Raw genomic sequence first — 18,320 nt, forward strand, 5'->3', positions numbered from 1 at the left:
TAGCCAGGACATGGAAGCAACCTAAGTGTCCATCGACAGATGAATGGATAAAGAAGATGCGGCACATATACACAATGGAATATTACTCAGCCATAAAAAGAAATGAAATTGAGTTATTTGTAGTGAGGTGGATGGACCTAGAGTCTGTCATACAGAGTGAAGTAAGTCAGAAAGAGAAAAACAAATACCGTATGCTAACACATATTTATGGAATAAAAAAAAAAAAATGGTCATGAAGAACCTAGGGGCAAGACAGGAATAAAGATGCAGACCTACTAGAGAATGGACTTGAGGACACGGGGAGAGGGAAGGGTAAGCTGGGACGAAGTGAGAGAGTGTCATGGACATATATACACTACCAAATGTAAAATAGCTAGTGGGAAGCAGCCGCATAGCACAGGGAGATCAGCTCTGTGCTTTGTGACCACCTAGAGGGGTGGGATAGGGAGGGTGTGAGGGAGGGAGACACAAGAGGGAAGAGATATGGAGATATATGTATATGTATAGCTGATTCACTTTGTTATAAAGCAGAAACTAACACACCATTGTAAAGCAATTATACTCCAATAAAGATGTTATAAAACAAAAAAAGGAATGCGCGCTCAAGTCAGTCCTTTAGGGCTGCCTCTTGCCTAAACTTGATTTAGCATGAGTAGTGCTCCAACTGAAAATCCCCTTCCATGTGGGGAAAAAAGTGTGATTTCTAATGTAACTGATGTCTTTAATACAAAGATGGGCATTCCTGCTAACCTGAGTTGTGGACTGCAGTCAGTGGTGTCATGAAGACTATATCCAGATCACTTTGGTGTTGTTAACCCTTTCCCTGGCTGAAGATCACGTTCATACACACTCTCACCCATTTAAGGATTCCAGATGCAAATTCTGCAGGAAAAAAGGCTATAGATCTAAGAATTACCTCACTGAGAGGGGCTTTGTAATATGTTTCCATCTGGATCAGTTGTTGCTATCAGACCCTGGAAAACTTGGTTCAAACAAAATTATGTAAGCACTTGTGCAATAATTGAACAAATGTTCTTGGACTCGTTATCCAGACATGGGCTTGCCAAATGCTATGGTGAGACTTGTGGAGATGAGAAGTCCAGTGTGAGTGAGGCAGTTAAGCTGCAGGGCCCATATGCTGTGCTTGATTATGTTGCTGGGCAAAGTTCCTTGGAAATTGTGACCTTGACCAAACTTTGAATAGCTGATCAAGATGTAGCTGTCAGAGATGTCTCAACAGTTGCCCTTAATCGAGGGCCGTCAAACATCTTTAGCCTCATACACTGTTACTGACATTGTGTTCATGATATAAGTCTTTTCAAGGAAGACTGGCACTGATCCACTTAATTTCTGTGAGCAGGCTGCCAGTGTCACGGGAGTCTGCTGTAGGAGACTCAGGGTGACAATCATTGTTTTCTCTTACCATTCAGTGTGTATCTCAGTGTAAGTCTTGATAATGTCAATCAAAAGTGTTTCCTTGAGGACTGTGTGATTATATGATTTTTCCCTACACCTTCTGGGTCTATGTTTTAATCATTTTGGGCTGCTCTAACAAAATATCATAGACTTGGTGGCTTAAACAACAAACATTTATTTCTCACAGTTCTAGAGGCTGAGAACAGATTTGGTGTCTGATGAAAACCCTCTTCCTAATTTGTAGATGGCCTTCTGGCTGTGTCCTTATATGGCCTTTCTCAGGTGCTTGCACCTAGAGAGGGACAGAGATCTTGTGTCTTTATAAGGGCACTAATCCCATCACGAGGGCTCCACCCTCATGACCTAATCTAAACCCTAATCACCTCCCAAAGGTCTCACATCCAAATACCATCACCTTAGGGATTAGGGCTTCAACATATGTGTTTTGGGGAACACAGACATTTAGTCCATGACAGTCTCACTAGGACAACAAAATGGAACAAATAATAATTGTTATAGAGTCTCTTAGAATAACACTAATACAGTACTGCAAAAGGGTACCCATTCATCATTTTTTTTTTTTTTTTTGGCTAAAGAAAGATTAAGATCAATATTAGCGAGGTAGTGAGACTTGGGAATTACTTTCAGATCTTGGACTCACTCTTTGAAATGATTTTGAGGAAAGGAAGGGCAGAGTAAGTAATCGATTTTAAGAACAGTCCTTAGTGCTGGGGTGAGGTGGGGTGGGGGAGGTCTTCTTCTGTTTTCATGTTCTTTTGTCACAGCATCTCACCCATGGTCTAGCTTGTGTATCAATAAATGAAGTGATCATTAACTGAAGTAATTTTACAGCAATAAAAACTGCCTTGTTGAAGAGTTGATTCTTCTTGTCTTTAAAAGTCACTTAGCTTTGGGCTCAGCACTAGGAGCTGGCTGCTGACTCTTGTTTTGTCCACTTCACGTGAGTGATGGTTTAAGGCTTCCTTCTCATCCTTATGAGATCAGTCACCTGCATCTGGGAATCCCACAGTTAAAGGAGCTTCTTACAGTTGTCTGCGCTGGAAACAACCCATCAGGCCCGACTGAAGTACCTGAGGGAGGCTTGTTCCTTTTTTGTCTATAAGTGAAGGTTGATGGGAATTTGCTCAGTTATTGTGGGCCTAACCCAAGACTGTGTCTCCAAACCCGTGATCATAATAGGAGGTGTGTCTGTGGTATTTATTGAGTGCATTCTTGGGCTGTTTACTGGCTTGGCTATAATAATGAGTGACAGGAAACTTCTGGCAGAGCTAGAGATTGAAAGGCACCGGGCTTGGTCTGTCATTACTGGAGAAACAAGCTCTCATTACACAGTGGCCAACCATCACAATTGCCTGAGACAGAGAGGCTCCTGGACTCAGGATTTTCAGTTTTCAATCTGGGACTAGTTGGTCACCTGGCACTGAAACCCCTGCCCCTCCACTGGCAGGTGGTCGTTGTATGATCAGGCCACTCAGGATAGCTGGTCTCTTGGTCTCTGCATGTCCCCTGCTCGACCAGTCCCTGCTTCACCTATACCCAACTCCCCTGACAGGCATTCCTTCTTAGTCATAGAGCCTGGTACTTGCCCCAGGCCCCAGCTAGCAATTGTCCTAATCTTTAGATTGGAATGTCTCACTCCCCTTCATCAAAGGGTCAGTGAGGGGTGGGCTCCTCTGCTGGTTTCCCTGGTAACCGATGAGCCAGCCTGACATCAATTCCTCCTATAATTGGTAACCTCCCTCTTCCCCTGGTAGTGAAGACTCCTGCCATGTCCTACTGCTATCTGCTGTCCCCAGTGGGGTGTCTCTCCAGGACCCTTTTTGCTTCAAAAATGTAAGCTCCCCCATCCATTAAAGTACTGATGTCTCTGCTACTGTCTCTGGGCTCTTTCTTCGGTCTTGCAGCTGGGCAGTCGCAAGGCTTGCAGGCCTGTGGGGTGCAGCCCAACACCCGTGCTGCTGTCCTTGCTCAGCTGTCTCTCCTGAGTCCTGTCTGTGCTCCGAGGTGCCGTCAGGGGGACAGTTTGGGGACACATGTGAAGGAAAAGTCAAAGACAACTACTCAATTTTAGTCACATGTAATTGCTCATTTCAAATCCTATTTATAAGGACGAATATGTTTAATGGGACCCGAAACTTTCATTCAGTGGGGACTTCAGGACCCAACATGTCTTTGTAACGCCAGGAAGAGTCTGTGTGTGTCTGTTAAATTATGCTGAGAATGTGGTTCAGACCCTCTCCTGACCCTGGAGGATGTTGTCCAAACACAAGTGGTCTCCTGAGTTTTCTCTACTCTCCAGTCCAGGTGCCTTGTACAACGCAGTGGAGCTGGGGCTCCCCCATCCCATAGGAATGTGCTGTTGTGTGTGTCCTGGCCAAGGTGTCCCCGAGTGTACCAGCGTGACTCCAGATTGGATCACTGAGCCCACCTCCTACCACATAGTGGCAGGAACCGTTTTCCTGGGCCACATTTCTCTCCCTCCTACAGTTAGTGCTGTTGAGGATAAAAGAATGAATGGGCTGGTGGGGCTCTTCCAGGATGAGATAGGAGTGGCAATTCTAAAACCAGATAGAGCAGGTAGCGTGGGCTGTGATATCTCAGAGGAGGTGGTAATTCTTTCTTGTGACCACAGGTAAGAGAGAAGAAAGATCTGATAGATTTTTAAAATTAAGTTTTAGAGCAATAACAAAGGCACCAGCAAGCTAGAGATATGTATTTGGATAAAAATGCTGATCTACATTTAGATAAAAATGCCTAATTTATTTTTATTTTTAAGTCCTCTTGTTTGTAATTGCAATTAGAGAGTGATGGGTAATGTTTTAAGTGTTTATGGTTTTTGGAAATATTATATACAGAAGTTTAAAGTTGTATGCAAACTGAATTAGAGAACATGGAATCTCACTTCCTTGTTCACATGTGTTATTGAGAAACATCTTAACTTCAAATTGGATATCTGATATATTATTGGTAAGTCTTAGGCTGAACCACGTGAAATGGTGTTTTTGTTGGTTAAAATGATTAAATATTAATAATTTTATGTGGTTCATTCTAATATACTCTTGGTCCTTTTCTCTAGAATCTAGAAAATTAATCTATGAAGCTATTGCTCTGTACTAAATATGTTAATAAACTGAGGAATCTGCTTCAGCAGGAGCTGCCCTCCCTGCTCTATCATTTTTGCGTGTTCTGATTTTGTTTTCCTGGGTTTCCTTTAAAAGAGTCAAAATTAATTTTAAAAAATCTGAAGTAACTGGAATGTACTAGAATATGGGAACTTTCAAGAAGGAATGAAATTGAAGGTAGAAGGCATCCTATTCCATGCAGTGACTCTTAAACTCCCAGCAATGATTTTGAAGGAAATCCTTTGTCTAAGATCAGCTAGTTGCAGCAATGGAAAAAAAAAAAATGGGAAAGGGATCAACACGCTCTATATTCTTTCTTGGTTTTATTTCATCTTGGTTTTTCCTATTTCATTTGAAGAGGTTGCTTTGTTTGGCTCAGAATGAGCTCAGGGTGGGTTTCTTTGTGCTTGTTTTCTTCATCTTAGAAAGCACTTCCTTTAAAGTTCTAGGTGAAACCCTCCCAGCGGGGTGGATACCATGCCGTGAGTCATCGAATGTGCTATCTTTGGGAAGCCATCCATAGTCTATTTAGTCCTAAAAATGATTCAGATTGATAGCATCATTCTGACCATGGATTTTAGGTTGTGTTTTGAAATTTAAATTAGTATCAAAAGAAACCATTTGAGAGTCATGATCCAGCATCTTCCTTCAAAAAAAATAAAACAAAAAAAAACCCCAAATCAAAACCCAAAAACCAAAACAATCCCCCTGATTTTTATAATTAGGGTACAACATTTTTATGTAACTAGTTGACTCTTAAAGAAAGAAAACATTGCCACCGTGAACTGACTGATGGGCTGTAATGTACTTTTATGTATTGTTGTATACATATTACACATACCTCTAGGCCCTGCTTTTTTTTTTAGCAAAAGTGGGATCTTGACAGCCAGACGTGTTCATTTATGTAATGCTTGCCCTGCTGCTGGAACAGAACCATATATTGGTGAAACTTGCCGACCATGAATACTTTGCTTCTTTGTGGCCAGACTTCCTGGGATGGAATCCCTCTTCAAATAGCAGGTGCTAAATTGAAACCTAGTGTTGGACTGAATAATAACCTTTTCTAGACATTTTTGGGGTATTTGTATTGAGATGCAGCAAGGGTGTATTACTTCGTCTTGTTCTTAGAATCACCCATGACTCCTTTCTTTCTCACACCCACACATGGTATGTTGGTAAATCCTGTCTGCTCTACCTTCAAACTGTACCCACCTTCTTTCCCCTATTGCTGGTGCTGTCACCCTGGCCTGAGCCACGTTCTCCTTTGCCTGGATTACTGGGCTCTTTCTTCCTGGCTTGTCCCCCTCCCAACATAGTCTGTTCTCCACTCAGCAGCCAGAGTGACCTGTTGAGCCTAAGTCAGTCTCTGCCCCTCCCTGCCCAGAATCCTCCAGAGGGTCCTCATCTCACACTGAGTACAAGCCAAGGTCTTAGCGGTGGCCTCCCAGGCCTGCACCATCTGATCCCTGATTACCTCCGTCACCTCATCTCACCCAGCTCTCTCTGCTCAGCCACTCTGGCCTCCTTGCTGTTCCATGAACACATAGGCATGCTCTCACCTCAGGGTCTTGGCCTGGGCTGCTTCCTGTCTCAGAAATGCTCCTCCTTCCCTGCTCATCTACCTGGCTAGTCCCTTACCTCCTTCAAGTCTTTGCTTAATTATAAACCTTCCTTTTTGAAAAAAATTGAAGTATAGTTGATTTACAATGTTGTGTTATATTTTCTGCTGTACAGCAAAGTGACTCAGTTATGCATATATGTATACGTTCTTTCCCTTTATGGTTTATCCCAGGACATTGACTATAGTTCCCTGTGCTCTACAGTAGGACCTTGTTGTTTATCCATTCTATATGTAATGGTTTACATCTGCTAACCCCAAACTCCCAATCCATTCCTTTCCCTCCCTCCCTCACCCTTGACAATTACAGGTCTGTTCTCTATGTCTGTGAGTCTGTTTCTGCTTCGTAGATAAGTTCATTTGTGCCATATTTTATCTTCCACATATAAGTGATATCATATGATAAACCTCCCTTTCTTACTAGCCCCTACTTTGTCCTCTGCTTTTTTCTCCCCATAGCACTTCCTACCTTCCAAATTATTATATAATTTAACTTTTTATTAGGTATAGTGTTTCTCTCTCTCTCCCCTCACTAGAATGTCTGTGTCCTGATGGTGGGGTTTTGTTTGTTTATTGATGTGTCCCAGGCAACTAGAATAGTGCCTGAGGCAGAGTAGGGGCTCAGTAAATATCTGTCAGATAAATGAATGCTCACACAGGGTGGTGGATGGACCCTTTTTGTCCTGTGACCACAGGTGCCTCTTTTTAAAAAATCAAATTTAACAAATTCTAGAGCCATTTATATTGCATTGGTTTCAGACTTCACATTTTACATATCTACTATTGAGATGAGTCCAAAGAAAGTTATTTTAAAAATAATAATTGGTATAACCCATTCTGATTGTTCTGTTCTGATAATGGCAGATTAGCCTCTGCCAACACAATCTAGAAACTTACATCTGATTTTTAGAGGTTTTTGATTGGGGTGAGGCTCTTTTCAGGAAAGGGCCACTCTTAAATGGAAAATAATTTTGTGCTTTTGATTCCAAATCTCTGAAACCAACTGATAAACTAAATAAAAACATTGGGCATTGTAATTTTATGATGGCTTTGAATATTCCTTGAGTCATGGCATCCTTTGAACTCCCTTTATTCGCCTTCCTGTCTGGTCATTTTTGTTTCTTCTGGATGTGGGAAAACTCAGGCGCTTCAACAGCTGCCTCTCCTGCTTCCCATGGGATGATTCAGGCCCCTTGCACAGACCTGGCTCTCTCTTCTCTGTGCCAGGTTCTTTCTACACCCAGCTAGGACTATTTACTAATCTTATACTTCTCTTCCCAACCTGCTTATCTAGATCAGTTCCTTTCCTTCTGGCCATGCTGCCTCCTGGGAAGGTACAGGGAAACCCAGGGCGTAAAACAATTACGGCTTCCCTGGGCTTTGGGTGTCAGCCTCCTGCCTATCCTTTTCTGTTGAACCAGAGCCCATTGCCTCTGGCACTCAGCCCTCAGTGCTCTGGTTTCTGCCACCCTTTACTTGCTTCCTGCCACTTCCTTATAGGTGACCTCTGTTCCAGCCAAATGGGGAGATGCCATCTCCAAACACAGCCTTGCCCTCCCCATGCTGGCTCTCTAAGAGACACCAAGGTCACCTCCTGCTCCAGATCTTTCCTGACCCCCGATCTGCTGAGGACCCCAGTTACACCCGTGTTCCTCTTTTAACCCTGAGTGTGCCTTCTGTTTTCACCGTGTGCTTCAGTTCATTTCAACAACACAATTATCTTAACTTCCATGCCAAGCTGTAAACCCTCTGAGGGTGAGGCCTGAAAGTTCTTTATTGTTCTATCTGATTCCACGTGTCATATGTAGCTGTGTCGGGGCTCCATAAGTATTTCATAGAACCATGGAATATTACTGCTTGGAGGGTCTCTGGAAATAAAAAATTGTTTAGTTTGGAGTTTCTAGAACTGCCCTGATTTTTAAATATTTTATCCCCTTGTATCTTCCATAAATATAGTTGTATTTTCCCAACAACACACACTGATCTTTAGTTAGGAACACTACAGTCACCAGAGGCAAACATCAGCCAGTAGTTCACCCTGTCACATGTATTGTGATTAAAGAAGCTTCAAGGGTGGGTTACTAGGCTCCCTTCACTATCCTCCCTGCATTTTTCATGATTGATAGTTTTATGAAGTCCATAAAAGGGAATTATTCCCATAGCTCTCTCTGTTCTGAAACAAAATGGGTTATGAATATGGCCTTGGTAATAAATCAGAGTACATACTTTTTCACAATCCTTCAAACTAGAAGCTTTCTTCCACCCACAGCTCAGGTGCATCTATTCATTCATTTCAGCAAATATTTATTGAGTTCCTGCTATGTGCCAGGTACATAATATGAATAAATCAGGCAAAAGTCAGTACTTTCATGGAGCTTACATTCCAGGATGTGGAAGAAGACAAAAAAACAAGTCAGATAAGAGGTGTGCCAGATGATGGTAAGGGCTGGGGAGAAAAAGGGGGTGGAGTGAGGGAAATTGCAGTTTAGTGTGATTGATAGAGACCTTCAAGATGGTGGAGGAGTGAGATGTGGAGATCACCTTCCTCCCCACAAATACATCAGAAATACATCTACATGTGGAACAGCTCCTACAGAACACCTACTGAACACTGGCAGAAGACCTCCAAGTTCCCAAAAGGCAAGAAACTCCCCACGTACCTGGGTAGGGCAAAAGAAAAAAGGAAAAACAGACAAAAGAATAAGGACAAGACCTGCACCTCTGGGAGGGAGCTGTAAAGGAGGAAAGGTTTCCACACACTAGGAAGCCCCTTCGCGGGCGGATACTGCGGGTGGCAGAGGGGGGAGCTTCGGAGCCACAGAGAGCGCAGCAACAGGGGTGCAGAGGGCAAAGCGGAGAGATTCCCGCAGAGAGGATCGGTGCCAACCAGCACTCACCAGCCCGAGAGGCCTGTCTGCTCACCCGCCGGGGCGGGCTGGGGCTGGGAGCTGAGGCTTGGGCTTCGGAGGTCGGATCCCAGGAAGAGGACTGGGGTTCGCTGCGTGAACACAGCCTGAAGAGGTCTAGTGCACCACAGCCAGCCGGAGGGAGTCCGGGAAAAAGTCTGGACCTGCCTAAGAGTCAAGAGACTATTGTTTCAGGGTGCACAAGGAGAGGGGATTCAGAGCACCACCTAAAGGAGCTCCAGAGAAGGGCATGAGCTGCGGCTATCAGCCTGAACAGCAGAGACGGGCATGAGACACTAAAACTGCTGCTGCAGCCACCAAAAGGCCTGTGAGCAAGCACAGGTCACTATCCACACCTCCCCTCCCGGGAGCCTGGGCAGCCCGCCACTGCCAGGGCCCCATGATCCAGGGACAACTTCCCCGGGAGAACACACGGCACGCCTCAGGCTGGTGCAACGTCACAGTGGCCTCTGCTGCTGCAGGCTTGCCCCGCATTCCATACTCCTCTCTCCCGCTGGCCTGAGTGAGCAAGAGCCCCCGAAGCAGCTACTCCTTTAACCCCGTCCTGTCTGATCAAAGAACAGACACTCTCAGGTGACTTACACACAGGGATGGGCCAAATCCAAAGCTGAACCCCAAGAGCTATGCGAACAAAGGAGAAAGAGAAATCTCTCTCAGCAGCCTCAGGAGCAGTGGATTAAATCTCCACAGTCAACTTGATGTACCCTGCATCTGTGGAATACCTGAATAGACAATGAATCATCCCAAAATTGAGGTGGTAGACTTTGGGAGAAACGATATATATATATATTTTTTTCCTTTTTCTCTTTTTGGTTTTGGTTCTCCAGCTGGGTGTTAGGCCTCTGCCTCTGAGGTGGGAGAGCCGAGTTCAGGACATTGGTCCACCAGAGACCTCCCAGTTCCATGTAATATCAAACAGCGAAAGCTTTCCCAGAGATCTCCATCTCAACGCTAAGGCCCAGCTCCACTCAATGACCAGCAAGCTACAGTGCTGGACACGCTATGCCAAACAACTAGCAAGACAGGAACACAACCCCACCCATTAGCAGAGAGGCTGCCTAAAATCATAAAAAAGTCACAGAGACCCCAAAACACACCACCGGACACTGTCCTGCCCACTAGAAAGACAAGATCCAGCCTCATCCTCCAGAGCACAGGCACCAGTCCCCTCCACCAGGAAGCCTACACAACCCACTGAACCAAACTTAGCCACTGGGGGAAGACACCAAAAACAATGGGAACTATGAACCTGCAGCCTGCGAAAAGGAGACCACAAACACAGTAAGTTAAGCAAAATGAGAAGACAGAGAAACACACAGCAGATGAAGGAGCAAGGTATAAACCCACCAAACCAAACAAATGAAGAGGAAATAGGCAGTCTATCTGAAAAACAATTCAGAGTAATGATAGTAAAGATGAGGCAAAATCTTGGAAATAGAATGGAGAAAATACAAGAAACGTTTAACAAGGACCTAGAAGAACTAAAGAGCAAACAAACAATGATGAACAACACAAAAAATGAAATTAAAAATTATCTAGAAGGAATCAATAGCAGAATAACCGAGGCAGAAGAACGAATAAGTGACCTGGAAGAAAAAATAGTGGAAATAACTACTGCAGAGCAGAATAAAGAAAGAAGAATGAAAAGAATTGAGGACAGTCTCAGAGACCTCTGGGACAACATTAAATGCACCAACATTCGAATTATAGGGGTCTCAGAAGAAGAAGCGAAAAACAAAGGGACTGAGAAAATATTTAAAGAGGTTATAGTTGAAAACTTCCCTAATATGGGAAAGGAAATAGTCAGTCAAGTCCAGGAAGCACAGAGAGTCCCATACAGGATAAATCCAAGGAGAAACACACCAAAAAATATTAATTAAAGTATCAAAAATTAAATACAAACAAAAAATATTAAAAGCAGCTAGGGAAAAACAACAAATAACATATAAGGGAATCCCCATAAGGTTAACAGCAGATCTTTCAGCAGAAACTCTGCAAGTCAGGAGGGAATGGCTGGACTTATTTAAAGTGAGCCAAGGGAAAAACCTACAACCAAGATTACTCTACCCAGCAAGGATCTCATTGAGATCGACAGAGAAATTAAAACCTTTATAGACAAGCAAAAGCTAAGAGAATTCAGCACCACCAACCCAGCTGTAAAACAAATGCTAAAGGAACTTCTGTAGACAGGAAGCACAAGAAAAGGACAAGATCTACAATAACAAACCCAAAACAATTAAGAAAATGGGAATAGGAACATACATATTGATAATTACCTTAAATGTAAATGGATTAAATGCTCCCACCAAAAGACATAGACTGGCTGAATGGATACAAAAACAAGACCTGTATATATGCTGTCTATAAGAGACCCACTTCAGACCTAGGGACACATACAGACTGAAAGTGAGGGGATGGAAAATGATATTCCATGCAAATGGAAATCAAAAGAAAGCTGGAGTAGCAATTCTCATATCAGAAAAAATAGACTTGAAAATAAAGACCATTACAAGAGATAAAGAAGGACACTACATAATGATCAAGGGATCAATCCAAGAAGAAGATACAACAATTGTAAATATTTATGCACCCAACATAGGAGCACCTCAATACATAAGACAAATGCTAACAGCCATTTAGCTGTTAATATTAAAAGGGGAAATCGACAGTAACACAATTATAGTAGGGGACTTGAACACCCCACTTTCACCAATGGACAGATCATCCAAAATGAAAATAAATAAGGAAACACAAGCTTTAAATGATACATTAAACAAGATGGACTTAATTGATATTTATAGGACATTCCCTCCAAAAACAACAGAATACACTTTCTTCTCAAGTGCTCTTGGAACATTCCCCAGGATAGATGATATCTTGGGTCACAAATCAAGCCTTGGTAAATTTACGAAAATTGAAATCATATCAAGTATCTTTTCTGATCACAACGCTATGAGGCTAGATATCAATTACTGGAAAAAATCTGTAAAAAATACAAATACATGCAGGCTAAACAATACACTACTTAATAACCAAGAGATCACTGAAGAAATCAAAGAGGAAATCAAAAAATACCTAGAAACAAGTGACAATGAAAACACGACAACCCAAAACCTATGGGATGCAGCAAAAGCAGTTCTAAGAAGGAGGTTTATAGCAATACAATCCTACCTCAAGAAACAAGAAACTTCTCAAATAAACAACCTAACCTTACACCTAAAGCGATTAGAGAAAGAAAGACAAAAAAACCCGAAAGGTAGCAGAAGGAAAGAAATCATAAAGATCAGATCAGAAATAAATGAAAGAGAAATGAATGAAACAATAGCAAAGATCAATAAAACTAAAAGCTGGTTATTTTAGAAGATAAACAAAATTGATAAACCACTAGTGAGACTCATCAAGAAAAAAAGGGAGAACACTCAATAGAATTAGAAATGAAAAAGGAGAAGTAACAACTGACACTGCAGAAATACAAGGGATCATGAGAGATTACTACAAGCAACTATATGCCAATAAAATGGACAACCTGGAGCTCATTGATGACGCGACCCTCACATGACCAGGAGTCGATGTGTGCAGAAGTTCTTATAGTCCAGGGCCTGTTTCCCTGTAGCAGCTCCCTATTGCTGGAGGAGAAAAGTGCCCCGGATCCTTTCAGGACTCTTGGTCTTTTGGGAGCGACCCAAATCAAGTGAGGGAAGAGGGAGGAAAATCCCCTGGATCCCTGCAGGATTAATTTATTCAGGAAGGAAATAAGAGAAAAATACTCAACTTGCGAAAGTCTTGTGAAGAAAATGAAGGAAAAGCACAGAACATGCCAAAGGCTGAGGAAGACCGCCCTATGGAAGCTGTACCACAGGAGGCAGAAAGAAATCCTCTACCTTCTGAAGAAGGTGTAAGCCAGGAAGCAGAAGGAAACCTTAGAGGAGGGCTGACTCAGCCTGGTCAGGGATATAAAGAGGACACTCCGGTTAGGCATTTGGACCCAGAAGAAATGATAAGAGGAGTAGATGAGTTGGAAAGGCTTAGGGAAGAGATAAGAAGAGTAAGAAACAAGTTTGTGATGATGCATTGGAAACAAAGACATTCACGCAGCCATCCTTATCCTGTGTGCTTTAGGCCTTGAATTCTTTTTTTTTTTTCTGTCTGATATTAAAATCTGGCCCCTGCTTTCTTTCTGTTAGCATTTTCTGATGTATCTTTGACTTTTGTTTTATTTTTAATCATCTGGTGGAGTTTTGTTTTAGGTAGTGTCCTTACTACCAGCATCTGGATTTTGTATTTTGACACATTCTCCAGGTCTGTTTTTCAATTGGGAAGTTTCACACATATGCATGAAAATATGTTCATTCCATATTGTAAAGTAAAACATAACAGGTTACAAAGCAGCATATTTAGTATCAGCTCACATATGTAGGAGAAAATCTCAAATTGTGTGTGTGCGTGTGCGTGTGTATACATACATATATATATCAAAAATTTAACTGTGCTTATTTCTGTGTGGTGTGAGTTTTTTTTCTTTTTGCTTATATGTATTTTTTAATGAACACGTCACACATACAAAAAGAATTAAATTTTTTTTATAATTAAGAGTCAATCAAATAATTTGCAACCAGCTTATAAGGGCAATGGGGGCACCTAAATTCTTGATGAAAGAACTATTAAAAAAAATGTAAACCTCAAATTACCTCTGGATCTCTTAGCCAGAGGAATAAAACTGGCAGTTATTACAGATAAAAAAAAAAAAAAAATGGACAACCTGGAAGAAATGGACAAATTCTTAGAAAAGCACAACCTTCTGAGACTGAACCAGGGAGAAATAGAAAATATAAACAGACCAGTCACAAACACTGAAATTGAGACTGTGATTAAAAATCCTCCAACAAACAAAAGCCCAAGAATAAATGGCTTCACAGGCGAATTCTATCAAACATTTAGAAGAGCTAACACCTATCCTTCTCAAACTCTTCCAAAATATAGCAGATGGAGGAACACTCCCAAACTCATTCTATGAGACCACCATCCCCCTGATACCAAAACCAGACAAAGATGTCACAAAGAAAGAAAACTACAGGCCAATATCACTGATGAACATAGATGCAAAAATCCTCAACAAAATACTAGCAAACAGAATCCAACAGTACATTAAAAGGATCATATACCATGATCAAGTGAGGTTTATCCCAGGAATGCAAGGATTCTTAAGTGTATGCAAATCAGTCAATGTAATACACCATATTAGCAAACTGAAGGATAAAAACCATATGATCATCTCAATAGATGCAGAAAAAGCTTTCAACAAAATTCAACACCCATTTATGATAAAAAAACTCTCCAGAAAGTAGGCATAGAGGGAACTTACATCAACATAATAAAGGCCGTATATGACAAACCCACAGAAAACCTCATTTTCAATGGTGAAAACCTGAAACCATTTCCACTAAGATCAGGAAGAAGACAAAGTTGCCCACTCTCACCACTGTAATTCAACATATTTTTGGAAGTTTTAGCCACAGCAATCAGAGAAGAAAAAGAAATAAAAGGAATCCAAATCGGAAAAGAAGAAATAAAGCTGTCACTGTTTGCAGATGACATGATACTATACATAGAGAATCCTAAAGACTCTACCAGAAAACTACTAGAGCTAATCAATGAATTTGGTAAAGTTGCAGGATACAAAATTAATGCACAGAAATCTCTTGCATTCCTATACAGTAATGATGAAAAATCTGAAAGAGAAATTAAGGAAACACTCCCATTTACCATTGCAACACAAAAAATAAAATACCTAGGAATAAACCTACCTAAGGAGACAAAAGACCTGTATGCAGAAATGTATAAGACACTGATGAAAGAAATTACAGATGATACAAACAGATGGAGAGAAATACAATGTTCTTGGATTGGAAGAATCAACATTGTAAAAATGACTCTACTACCCAAAGCAATCTACAGATTCAATGCAATGCCTATCAAACTACCAATGGCATTTTGCACAGAAGTAGAGCAAAAAATTTCACAATTTGTATGGAAACACAGAGGACTCCGAATAGCCAAAGCAATCTTGAGAAAGAAAAATGGAGCTGGAGGAATCAGGCTCCCAGACTTCAGACTCTTCTACAAAGCTACAGTAATCAAGACAGTCTGGTACTGGCACAGAAACAGAAATATAGATCAATGGAACAGGATAGAAAGCCCAGAGATAAACCCACGTACATATGGCCACCTTATTTTTGATAAAGGAGGCAAGAATATACAATGGAGAAGAGACATCCTCTTGAATAAGTGGTGCTGGGAAAACTGGACAGCTACATGTAAAAGAATGAAATTAGAACACTCGCTAACACCATACACAAAAATAAACTCAAAATGGATTAAAGACCTAAATGTAAGGCCAGACACTATCAAACTCTTAGAGGAAAAAATAGGCAGAACACTCTATGACATAAATCACAGCAAGATTGTTTTTCACTCACCTCCTAGAGAAATGGAAATAAAAACAAAAATAAACAAATGGAACCTAACGAAACTTAAAAGCTTTTGCACAGCAAAGGAAACCATAAACAATACGAAAAGACAACCCTCAGAATGGCAGAAAATATTTGGAAATGAAGCAACTGACAAAGGATTAATCTCCAAAATTTACACGGAGCTCATGCAGCTCAATATCAAAAAAACAAACAACGCAATCCAAAAATGGGCAGAAGACCTAAATAGACATTTCTCTAAAGAAGATATACAGATTGCCAACAAACACATGAAAGGATGCTCAACATCACTAATCATTAGAGAAATGCAACTCAAAACTACAATGAGGTATCCCCTCACACCAGTCAGAATGGCCATCGTCAAAAATTCTAGAAACAATAAATGCTGGAGAGGGTGTGGAGGAAAGGGAACCCTCTTGCACTGTTGGTGGGAATGTAAATTGATAGAGCCACTATGGAGAACAGTATGTAGGTTCCTTAAAAAACTGAAAATAGAACTATAAGATGCAGGAACCCCACTACTGGGCATATACCCTGAGCAAACCATAATTCCAAAAGAGTCATGAACCACAATGTTCATTGCAGCTCTGTTTACAGTAGCCAGGACATGGAAGCAACCTAAGTGTCCTTTGACAGACGAATGGATAAAGAAGATGTGGCACATATATACAATGGAATATTACTCAGTCATAAAAAGAAATGAAATTGTGTTATTTGTAGTGAGGTGGAGGGACCTAGAGTCTGTCATACAAAGTGAAGTCAGAAGGAGAAAAACAAATACTGTATGCTAACACATATATATGGAATCTAAAAAAAAAAATGGTTATGAAGAACCTAGGGGCATGACAAGTATAAAGACTCAAGTGTAGAGAATGGACTTGAGGACAAGGGGAGGGGGAAGGGTAAGCTGGGACGAAGTGAGAGAGTGGCATGGACTTATATATACTACCAAATGTAAAACATGTAGCTAGTGGAAAGCAGCCGCATAGCACAGGGAGATCAGCTCAGTGCTTTGTGACCACCTAGAGGGGTGGGATAGGGAGGGCAGGAGGGAGACGCACAAGGGAGGAGATATGGGGATATATGTATATGTATAGCTGATTCACTTTGTTATAAAGCAGAAACCAACACACCTTTTTAAAGCAATTATACTCCAATAAAGATGTTAAATAAAAAACGAAAAAACAATAAATAAATAAATAAAATAGGGTGATTAGCAGAGGCCCAAAAGCGGTGAAGTAATGAGCCCTATGGGAAGAACACTCTAGGCAGAAAGAACAATGGCTCTGTTTGGGAGTGGCTCCTTGTGTGTGAGAAATCACAAGAATGCCATTCTGCAGTACAGAGGGTGGGGAAGAGGACCAGATGAGCTCGGAGGTCAAGGTCGAGGGCTCCCGAGTCCTTCAGTCCTTTAAGAGAGGGTTTCTCCCTCCGGCACTACTTACATTTTGGGCTGGATCCGTCTTTGCCTTGGTGGGCTGTCCTGTGCATTGTAGGATATTTAACAGCATCCCTGAACTCAACCCACTAGGTGCCCGTAGCATCCCCACCACCCCTGCCTCCCAAGTTGTGACAACTAAAAATGTCTCCAGATGTTGCCAGGTGTCCGCAGAGGTGCAGAGTCATACCAGGTTGAGAGCCACTGCTTTAGAACCAAATAAGGACTTTGTTATTCCGAGTGGGTCTTTGCTTTATAAGACTCCTCTGGCACTGTGCTGAGAATAAGTTGAAAGGGGACAGAGGCAGGAGCATGGGAGCCGGGGTCAGGGGGGAATTGGCAGAAGTCCAGGTGGGAGTGGAGAGCACCTGGAACCAGACTGGGGTGGGCTGAGGTAGGCGAGGAGTGATCAGACTTGGGATATTTTGAATGATGAGCCGTCAGGATTTGTGACAGACTAGGTATTAGTTGTAAAAGAGAAATCAAAAATAGCCACAAGGACATGGACCTGAGTACGGAGGTTGCAGGTGAGACGCAGGTTTCTGGGAGACAGCAAGAGTTTGGTTTGAACGTGTATTTGAGAACATTGACCATTCTCTGACTTTTCCCTGACAACACCCCTGAGAGGTGGGCATTCTCTCCTTGTAGCATAAAAGCCCACGGAGGTGAGTGAATGCCCAAAGTTACACAACCCATACAGAACAGAAGCAGGATTTCAATCCAGAGATGTCTGACTACTAACCCCCTGCTCCTGGATACACCTCAAAGTAATTTTGGATGGTTCCCGAAGTCCCCAAGATGAGGTCAGGTACAGTATCTTATACCCTCCAGAGGTTAATTTAGCAGAGTAATTGTTCATGAAATCAAATTCTGCTAAATGCTAACATTTCAAAAAGAGACAGTCATTTCATTTGCATTTTATTAGCAGAATTGAAAAGAAGCAGAAACTTTAGAAAGGATTCTGTGTAGTAAAACAAATCACCTGGCATATCAGGAAGTAGGGTTTGTAGTTAATTGGATTTTAAACACTGGAAGTCACCATTTCTCCTACCTAGCCTTACCAGTTAGTTGCCTGGCTGCTCAAAGGCTCTGTGGTCAGTTGCGTTGGGAAGCATATCCTGGGTCCTTTTCTTGGGGATCTACATACCCATCAGCAGACTGCTTCTCCTCCCCCCAAAATGTGCTAAACATCCCACAGGCACAGGTGGCGTTAAACCATTTTTCCCATCTTGGACTTATTTCTAAGGGTCTGCTGTAGTCACAGCTGTGTCTTGGTATCACCTTGGTCTG

The 18,320-nt window shown here is 41.9% G+C and overlaps 1 protein-coding gene and 1 pseudogene across 6 annotated transcripts in view; both read left to right on the forward strand.

The window, feature by feature from the left end:
- The window catches only part of PLCB4 (phospholipase C beta 4), a 411,772-nt gene that overhangs the window by 116,037 nt on the left and 277,415 nt on the right, over positions 1 to 18,320 (forward strand). The window lies entirely within an intron of this gene.
- LOC309612899 (transcription elongation factor A protein-like 8 pseudogene) lies at positions 12,841 to 13,863 on the forward strand (annotated as a pseudogene). The gene has a single exon. The product of its transcript is annotated as a transcription elongation factor A protein-like 8 pseudogene (transcript).

Source organism: Balaenoptera borealis, assembly GCF_965194805.1.
Source record: "Balaenoptera borealis genome assembly, chromosome: 16".
Lineage (NCBI taxonomy): Eukaryota > Metazoa > Chordata > Mammalia > Artiodactyla > Balaenopteridae > Balaenoptera > Balaenoptera borealis.